Raw genomic sequence first — 5000 nt, 5'->3', positions numbered from 1 at the left:
GTAGGCTTTTAATTTTTTCTCACAGTCCGGGGAGAGCTTTTTGCCATGTGTTTCTTGCTCATCATCAAAGCTTTAAACCCTTATTTGAACCTTCTCACCTTCTCTGTCCTGTCCCAGGGCTTATAATTCTTTTTGTCTGACGACAAGCAGCAGCAGCAGCAGCAGCAGCAGCAGCAGCAGCAGCAGCAGCAGCAGCAGCAACAGAATAAGAGAAGTAAAATAAAAAACTTTCACACCTGCGGCCGTACCACCCTGAAAGCGCCCGATCTCGTCTGATCTCGGAAGCTAAGCAGGGTTGGGCCTGGTTAGTACCTGGATGGGAGACTGCCTGGGAATACCAGGTGTTGTAGGCTTTTAATTTTTTCTCACAGTCCGGGGAGAGCTTTTTGCCATGTGTTTCTTGCTCATCATCAAAGCTTTAAACCCTTATTTGAACCTTCTCACCTTCTCTGTCCTGTCCCAGGGCTTATAATTCTTTTTGTCTGACGACAAGCAGCAGCAGCAGCAGCAGCAGCAGCAGCAGCAGCAGCAGCAGCAGCAGCAGCAGCAGCAACAGAATAAGAGAAGTAAAATAAAAAACTTTCACACCTGTGGCCATACCACCCTGAAAGCGCCCGATCTCGTCTGATCTCGGAAGCTAAGCAGGGTTGGACCTGGTTAGTACCTGGATGGGAGACCGCCTGGGAATACCAGGTGTTGTAGGCTTTTAATTTTTTCTCACAGTCCGGGGAGAGCTTTTTGCCATGTGTTTCTTGCTCATCATCAAAGCTTTAAACCCTTGTTTGAACCTTCTCACCTTCTCTGTCCTGTCCCAGGGCTTATAATTCTTTCTGTCTGACGACAAGCAGCAGCAGCAGCAGCAGCAGCAGCAGCAGCAGCAGCAGCAGCAGCAGCAGCAGCAGCAGCAGCAGCAGCAGCAGCAGCAGCAGCAGCAGCAGCAGCAGCAGCAGCAGCAGCAGCAGCAGCAGCAGCAGCAGCAGCAGCAGAATAAGAGAAGTAAAATAAAGAGCTTTCACACCTGCGGCCGTACCACCCTGAAAGCGCCTGATCTCGGAAGCTAAGCAGGGTTGGGCCTGGTTAGTACATGGATGGGAGACCGCCTGGGAATACCAGGTGTTGTAGGCTTTTTCTTTTCTCACAGTCCGGGGAGAGCTTTTTGCCATGTGTTTCTTGCTCATCATCAAAGCTTTAAACCCTTATTTGAACCTTCCCACCTTCTCTGTCCTGTCCCAGGGCTTATAATTCTTTTTGTCTGACGACAAGCAGCAGCAGCAGCAGCAGCAGCAGCAGCAGCAGCAGCAGCAGCAGCAGCAACAGAATAAGAGAAGTAAAATAAAAAACTTTCACACCTGCGGCCATACCACCCTGAAAGCGCCTGATCTTGTCTGATCTCGGAAGCTAAGCAGGGTTGGGCCTGGTTAGTACCTGGATGGGAGACCGCCTGGGAATACCAGGTGTTGTAGGCTTTTTCTTTTCTCACAGTCCGGGGAGAGCTTTTTGCCATGTGTTTCTTGCTCATCATCAAAGCTTTAAACCCTTATTTGAACCTTCTCACCTTCTCTGTCCTGTCCCAGGGCTTATAATTCTTTTTGTCTGACGACAAGCAGCAGCAGCAGCAGCAGCAGCAGCAGCAGCAGCAGCAGCAGCAGCAACAGAATAAGAGAAGTAAAATAAAAAACTTTCACACCTGCGGCCATACCACCCTGAAAGCGCCTGATCTTGTCTGATCTCGGAAGCTAAGCAGGGTTGGGCCTGGTTAGTACCTGGATGGGAGACCGCCTGGGAATACCAGGTGTTGTAGGCTTTTAATTTTTTCTCACAGTCCGGGGAGAGCTTTTTGCCATGTGTTTCTTGCTCATCATCAAAGCTTTAAACCCTTATTTGAACCTTCTCACCTTCTCTGTCCTGTCCCAGGGCTTATAATTCTTTTTGTCTGACGACAAGCAGCAGCAGCAGCAGCAGCAGCAGCAGCAGCAGCAGCAGCAGCAGCAGCAGCAACAGAATAAGAGAAGTAAAATAAAAAACTTTCACACCTGTGGCCATACCACCCTGAAAGCGCCCGATCTTGTCTGATCTCGGAACCTAAGCAGGGTTGGGCCTGGTTAGTACCTGGATGGCAGACCGCCTGGGAATACCAGGTGTTGTAGGCTTTTAGTTTTTTCTCACAGTCCGGGGAGAGCTTTTTGCCATGTGTTTCTTGCTCATCATCAAAGCTTTAAACCCTTATTTGAACCTTCTCACCTTCTCTGTCCTGTCCCAGGGCTTATAATTCTTTCTGTCTGACGACAAGCAGCAGCAGCAGCAGCAGCAGCAGCAGCAGCAGCAGCAGCAGCAGCAGCAGCAGCAGCAACAGAATAAGAAAAGTAAAATAAAGAACTTTCACACCTGCGGCCATACCACCCTGAAAGCGCCCGATCTCGTCTGATCTCGGAAGCTAAGCAGGGTTGGGCCTGGTTAGTACCTGGATGGGAGACTGCCTGGGAATACCAGGTGTTGTAAGCTTTTTCTTTTCTCACAGTCCGGGGTGAGCTTTTTGCCATGTGTTTCTTGCTCATCATCAAAGCTTTAAACCCTTATTTGAACCTTCTCACCTTCTCTGTCCTGTCCCAGGGCTTATAATTCTTTCTGTCTGACGACAAGCAGCAGCAGCAGCAGCAGCAGCAGCAGCAGCAGCAGCAACAGAATAAGAGAAGTAAAATAAAAAACTTTCACACCTGCGGCCATACCACCCTGAAAGCGCCCGATCTCGTCTGATCTCGGAAGCTAAGCAGGGTTGGGCCTGGTTAGTACCTGGATGGGAGACCGCCTGGGAATACCAGGTGTTGTAGTCTTTTTCTTTTCTCACAGTCCGGGGAGAGCTTTTTGCCATGTGTTTCTTGCTCATCATCAAAGCTTTAAACCCTTATTTGAACCTTCTCACCTTCTCTGTGCAGTCCCAGGGCTTATAATTCTTTCTGTCTGACGACAAGCAGCAGCAGCAGCAGCAGCAGCAGCAGCAGCAGCAGCAGCAGCAGCAGCAGCAGCAGCAGCAGAATAAGAGAAGTAAAATAAAAAACTTTCACACCTGCGGCCATACCACCCTGAAAGCGCCCGATCTCGTCTGATCTCGGAATTTAAGCAGGGTTGGGCCTGGTTAGTACCTGGATGGGAGACCGCCTGGGAATACCAGGTGTTGTAGGCTTTTAATTTTTTCTCACAGTCCGGGGAGAGCTTTTTGCCATGTGTTTCTTGCTCATCATCAAAGCTTTAAACCCTTATTTGAACCTTCTCACCTTCTCTGTCCTGTCCCAGGGCTTATAATTCTTTTTGTCTGACGACAAGCAGCAGCAGCAGCAGCAGCAGCAGCAGCAGCAGCAGCAGCAGCAGCAGCAGCAGCAGCAGCAGCAGCAGCAGCAGCAGCAGCAGCAGCAGCAACAGAATAAGAGAAGTAAAATAAAAAACTTTCACACCTGCGGCCATACCACCCTGAAAGCGCCCGATCTCGTCTGATCTCGGAAGCTAAGCAGGGTTGGGCCTGGTTAGTACCGGGATGGGAGACCGCCTGGGAATACCAGGTGTTGTAGGCTTTTAATTTTTTCTCACAGTCCGGGGAGAGCTTTTTGCCATGTTTCTTGCTCATCATCAAAGCTTTAAACCCTTATTTGAACCATCTCACCTTCTCTGTCCTGTCCCAGGGCTTATAATTCTTTTTGTCTGACGACAAGCAGCAGCAGCAGCAGCAGCAGCAGCAGCAGCAGCAGCAGCAGCAGCAGCAGCAGCAGCAGCAGCAGCAGCAGCAGCAGCAGCAGCAGCAACAGAATAAGAGAAGTAAAATAAAAAACTTTCACACCTGCGGTCATACCACCCTGAAAGCGCCTGATCTCGGAAGCTAAGCAGGGTTGGGCCTGGTTAGTACCTGGATGGGAGACCGCCTGGGAATACCAGGTGTTGTAGGCAGGGTTTTGCCATGTGTTTCTTGCTCATCATCAAAGCTTTAAACCCTTATTTGAACCTTCTCACCTTCTCTGTCCTGTCCCAGGGCTTATAATTCTTTCTGTCTGACGACAAGCAGCAGCAGCAGCAGCAGCAGCAGCAGCAGCAGCAGCAGCAGCAGCAGCAGCAGCAGCAGCAGCAGCAGCAGCAGCAGCAGCAGCAGCAGCAGCAGCAGCAGCAGCAGCAGCAGCAGCAGCAGCAGCAGCAGCAGCAGCAGCAACAGAATAAGAAAAGTAAAATAAAGAGCTTGCACACCTGCGGCCATACCACCCTGAAAGCGCCCGATCTCGTCTGATCTCGGAAGCTAAGCAGGGTTGGGCCTGGTTAGTACCTGGATGGGAGACCGCCTGGGAATACCAGGTGTTGTAGGCTTTTTCTTTTCTCACAGTCCGGGGAGAGCTTTTTGCCATGTGTTTCTTGCTCATCATCAAAGCTTTAAACCCTTATTTGAACCTTCTCACCTTCTCTGTCCTGTCCCAGGGCTTATAATTCTTTCTGTCTGACGACAAGCAGCAGCAGCAGCAGCAGCAGCAGCAGCAGCAGCAGCAGCAGCAGCAGCAGCAGCAGCAGCAGCAGCAGCAGCAGCAGAATAAGAGAAGTAAAATAAAAAACTTTCACACCTGCGGCCATACCACCCTGAAAGCGCCCGATCTCGTCTGATCTCGGAAGCTAAGCAGGGTTGGGCCTGGTTAGTACCTGGATGGGAGACCGCCTGGGAATACCAGGTGTTGTAGGCTTTTTCTTTTCTCACAGTCCGGGGAGAGCTTTTTGCCATGTGTTTCTTGCTCATCATCAAAGCTTTAAACCCTTATTTGAACCTTCTCACCTTCTCTGTCCTGTCCCAGGGCTTATAATTCTTTCTGTCTGACGACAAGCAGCAGCAGCAGCAGCAGCAGAAGCAGCAGCAGCAGCAGCAGCAGCAGCAGCAGCAGCAGCAGCAGCAGCAACAGAATAAGAGAAGTAAAATAAAAAACTTTCACACCTGCGGCCATACCACCCTGAAAGCGCCCGATCTCATCTGATCTCGG

The 5000-nt window shown here is 50.3% G+C and overlaps 13 non-coding genes and 2 pseudogenes across 13 annotated transcripts in view; all 15 read left to right on the top strand.

Annotated features, from left to right (window-relative positions):
• The window catches only part of LOC128478161 (5S ribosomal RNA), a 119-nt gene extending 112 nt beyond the window's left edge, over positions 1 to 7 (top strand). Inside the window, exon 1 of the ribosomal RNA XR_008349096.1 lies at positions 1 to 7. This exon is cut by the window's left edge and continues 112 nt beyond it. This is a non-coding gene — a ribosomal RNA (5S ribosomal RNA).
• A 227-nt stretch (positions 8 to 234) lies between these two features.
• LOC128478525 (5S ribosomal RNA) lies at positions 235 to 353 on the top strand. The gene has a single exon (XR_008349440.1). It is a non-coding gene; the product is annotated as a 5S ribosomal RNA (ribosomal RNA).
• A 233-nt stretch (positions 354 to 586) lies between these two features.
• LOC128477771 (5S ribosomal RNA) lies at positions 587 to 705 on the top strand. Its single transcript, XR_008348727.1, has one exon. It is a non-coding gene; the product is annotated as a 5S ribosomal RNA (ribosomal RNA).
• Positions 706 to 1016: 311 nt separating this feature from the next.
• Positions 1017 to 1125, top strand: LOC128480554 (uncharacterized; annotated as a pseudogene).
• Positions 1126 to 1347: 222 nt separating this feature from the next.
• LOC128478715 (5S ribosomal RNA) lies at positions 1348 to 1466 on the top strand. The gene has a single exon (XR_008349621.1). It is a non-coding gene; the product is annotated as a 5S ribosomal RNA (ribosomal RNA).
• Positions 1467 to 1685: 219 nt separating this feature from the next.
• On the top strand, positions 1686 to 1804 carry LOC128478713 (5S ribosomal RNA). Its single transcript, XR_008349619.1, has one exon. It is a non-coding gene; the product is annotated as a 5S ribosomal RNA (ribosomal RNA).
• A 227-nt stretch (positions 1805 to 2031) lies between these two features.
• On the top strand, positions 2032 to 2150 carry LOC128479545 (5S ribosomal RNA). The gene has a single exon (XR_008350415.1). It is a non-coding gene; the product is annotated as a 5S ribosomal RNA (ribosomal RNA).
• A 233-nt stretch (positions 2151 to 2383) lies between these two features.
• LOC128478722 (5S ribosomal RNA) lies at positions 2384 to 2502 on the top strand. The gene has a single exon (XR_008349628.1). It is a non-coding gene; the product is annotated as a 5S ribosomal RNA (ribosomal RNA).
• Positions 2503 to 2712: 210 nt separating this feature from the next.
• Positions 2713 to 2831, top strand: LOC128477156 (5S ribosomal RNA). The gene has a single exon (XR_008348138.1). It is a non-coding gene; the product is annotated as a 5S ribosomal RNA (ribosomal RNA).
• Positions 2832 to 3062: 231 nt separating this feature from the next.
• LOC128477997 (5S ribosomal RNA) lies at positions 3063 to 3181 on the top strand. The gene has a single exon (XR_008348940.1). It is a non-coding gene; the product is annotated as a 5S ribosomal RNA (ribosomal RNA).
• A 266-nt stretch (positions 3182 to 3447) lies between these two features.
• LOC128477007 (5S ribosomal RNA) lies at positions 3448 to 3566 on the top strand. The gene has a single exon (XR_008347997.1). It is a non-coding gene; the product is annotated as a 5S ribosomal RNA (ribosomal RNA).
• Positions 3567 to 3827: 261 nt separating this feature from the next.
• Positions 3828 to 3936, top strand: LOC128480230 (uncharacterized; annotated as a pseudogene).
• Positions 3937 to 4225: 289 nt separating this feature from the next.
• LOC128478150 (5S ribosomal RNA) lies at positions 4226 to 4344 on the top strand. Its single transcript, XR_008349085.1, has one exon. It is a non-coding gene; the product is annotated as a 5S ribosomal RNA (ribosomal RNA).
• Positions 4345 to 4590: 246 nt separating this feature from the next.
• LOC128478138 (5S ribosomal RNA) lies at positions 4591 to 4709 on the top strand. Its single transcript, XR_008349074.1, has one exon. It is a non-coding gene; the product is annotated as a 5S ribosomal RNA (ribosomal RNA).
• Positions 4710 to 4952: 243 nt separating this feature from the next.
• LOC128476132 (5S ribosomal RNA) overlaps positions 4953 to 5000 on the top strand; it is a 119-nt gene continuing 71 nt past the window's right edge. The window contains exon 1 of the ribosomal RNA XR_008347155.1: positions 4953 to 5000. This exon is cut by the window's right edge and continues 71 nt beyond it. This is a non-coding gene — a ribosomal RNA (5S ribosomal RNA).

The sequence above is a fragment of the Spea bombifrons genome, chromosome 2, assembly GCF_027358695.1.
Source record: "Spea bombifrons isolate aSpeBom1 chromosome 2, aSpeBom1.2.pri, whole genome shotgun sequence".
NCBI lineage: Eukaryota > Metazoa > Chordata > Amphibia > Anura > Pelobatidae > Spea > Spea bombifrons.
This window is presented reverse-complemented; position numbering and strand designations above follow the sequence as displayed.